Source organism: Antechinus flavipes, chromosome 3, assembly GCF_016432865.1.
Source record: "Antechinus flavipes isolate AdamAnt ecotype Samford, QLD, Australia chromosome 3, AdamAnt_v2, whole genome shotgun sequence".
NCBI classification, from domain to species: domain Eukaryota; kingdom Metazoa; phylum Chordata; class Mammalia; order Dasyuromorphia; family Dasyuridae; genus Antechinus; species Antechinus flavipes.
The window spans coordinates 538930533-538933462 of record NC_067400.1 but is presented as its reverse complement, the minus strand read 5'-3'; positions in this window follow the sequence as shown (position 1 = coordinate 538933462).

Below are 2930 nucleotides of genomic sequence, written 5' to 3'. Positions count from 1 at the left end.
GATCATTAGGACTAATATAATTTAGGGCTGGCTGCTCTAAGATTATAAATTGTAAATGTTTAATCCCAGATAAGAGGAAGACCTTCTATCTTAGACATCATGACTCCAGACCTTCCCAACTTATCAGAATGACCAGTGCGCACTCTGCCTCTCCCTCCCCCCACTTCTCTGGAATACTTTTGATAATGGATACTTGGAGATGAGAGTCCAATCCAGTCAATTAAGCTCTCCAATAAATAAAATACTATAACTCTCTATCTTGGCTCAGTTTCTCCAGCATTACAGGAGAAGAGCAGTGCTTTCAGGCCAAGGTCAAATCCATTCTTGGCTTTTAGAGGGATCCAGAGAAGGAGGCAGGTTTTCTGTTTTTTAATGCTGAATGTGAGGGTCCCTTGGTTGAGAAAGTCCTCCATTTTCTCCTCCTTAGAACAATTAGTTCAGAATCTAGATTACTCCCTTGCAAAGCCCTCTTTCCCCAACTACTTGGGAGGAAGAGAAGCGATGGGCCACTAAAGTTTATAGATTGATTCAGCTCCTGTTCCCAGTTTTCCAGGGATACTCCATGTGCTGAGGACCACCTGTGCGAGGTCTTGGGTATGGTTTGACAATTTGGGCTTTAGGAGAGACTTTTGAATGGTTTGACCAGAGAAGTCTGGGACCTCCTACCTCTATCTCAGAGTCCTAAGAACTGGCATTCCTCCCCCCATTCCTCTGCCCTTGGCTGAAACCAGCCAAACCTGTTGAGGTTCCCTCTTGGCCTCTTTCTTGCTGTAAACAGAGGACTTCTACTCTCTGGGAGCTACTCAGGTCCTTCACCAAAAAAAAAAATATGTTAAACATTGGTAACCACTAGATGAGGAAATAACGATGAGGTAGGATCTGTGAATATCACAGAAAATGCATAGTAAGGAACATGACATGAACTGTCCCAAACTATTTTCTAGTTTTTGTTTTTGTTTGTTTGTTTGTTTTTAATCTCAGGATAATGGATATTAGAAAGGTAAGTTTTGTCCCTACTTCCTATTTTCAGATAAAATGAGGTAGGCAGTAGGTGACAACATTCATTGATGCCTAAACCTTTTTTTTTTTTTAATAATAGCTTTTTATTTTTTCAAAATGCATGCAAAGATAGTTTTCAACATTCACTCTTGCAAAATCTTGTGTTCCATATTTTTCTCCCTCCCTGCTCAGTTTTCCCCTCCTCTAGACATCAACTAATCCAATCTAGGTTAAACATGTGCAATTCTTCTAAACATATTTCCATATTTCTTTTGCTGCACAAGAAGAATCAGATCAAAAAAAAAATGAGAAAGAAAACAAATTACATCAATAAAATAGGTGAAAATACTATGTTGTGATCCACATTCAATCCTTCTAGTCTTTTCTCTGGATGCAGATGGCTCTATCACAAGTCTATTGGAATTGGCCTAAATCACCTCATTGTTGAAAAGAGATGCATAAATCTGTTCTACAATATCCTTTACAAGTGACTATTCTTCTTTTGTGGAGTCAGAGTTGTAGGTCTCCCTTATAAAATTAGGCTTGTTTAAAGCTTGGTGTTTTTAATGTAGGATAATGAGAAAAATTCCTTCCCAAGATAAACATCTTAGTCTCTGGGCAAAACAATGGAAACCACTTGCTCAATCTGCAATAAATTAAATATTTTTCTCAGAATATTTCCCAAATCCACATTTAGTTTCTGAATTTCACTGACTTTTCAGTACTGGAGGCATATACTCTCAATCTCTTAACCTTGTATCTCTCTCTGAGCTAATTTTGTACCTTCCTTATTTGATTTTTCTGTATTCTCAAAATTTTATAAATAGTTTAAGTTATTTGAGGCATTAGAGAAGAATTTGGGGCATTTTTTTTCAGTTCTTAACCTGGGATCCTTAAATTTGTTTTTCAAATATCTTTTTGATACCTGTATTGAAATATAATTGAAATCTTTTGTAATCCTGATGATCTCAGAATAATTAGGTGGGATTGACAGACAAAAAAAAAATCTACTTCCTCGATATTGGTTCTTTTCTTGATTTTAGACCAATAAATATTCCAAGATGAACATATATATAATTGACAGTGACCATGTAAACTCAAGAGGTCTTGGGATACTGGATCCTACTGAGTTAAAATTAAATGGTATGGGCATGGGCAGAGAGCTTCATGTGAGCAGTTATTGAGGTGAATCAATACAACTATTCTACACCCATTTTATTTTCTGGGAACCCCAAAATAAATATATGTTGTAACATTGGTTGAGTGTGCAGGTATGAGATTGTTTTGATTATACCTTAGGGCAGGAATCTGTTTTTTTAGAGTCCTGATCTTTCTTGATAAAATCAAAAATAGGTGGGAAGGAATAGCTTCAAACTTTCAAAAGGTTAGATTAGATAGAGAAGTTGTGGATGATTGATTGTACTACCGAAAATAATGAAGTCATTTACAGCTGGTCATCCCAGAACATTGCTATTATTTTGTATACAGTATATTTCACTTTGTTCCATGTTTGTTCATGGAGGACTTTCCAGGTTTTTTGTTTTTTCCTGAAAATATCCTGCTCATCATTTTCCAGAGAACAATAATATTCTACCAATAAAACTTGCTTTGAAAATTGTTTTGTAATTACTATTGCTAATTGTATTCCCCACCCCACCCCCCATTTATTCTCTCTTCTTTTACCCTGTTCCTCCTCAAAGTGTTTTGTTACTGACTACTTTCTCCCCTATTATGATTTCTCTTTAATCACCCATCCCCCTTTCTCATATCCCATTCCCCTCATTTTCCTGTAGGGTAAGATAGATTTCGATACCCATATTGAGCTTATATGTTATTCCCCAACAATTCTGATGAGAGTAAGGTTCACTCACTCATTCTCTCCTTCCTCTCTTCCCTTTCACTGTAAAAGCTTTTTCTTGTCTCTTTTTTAT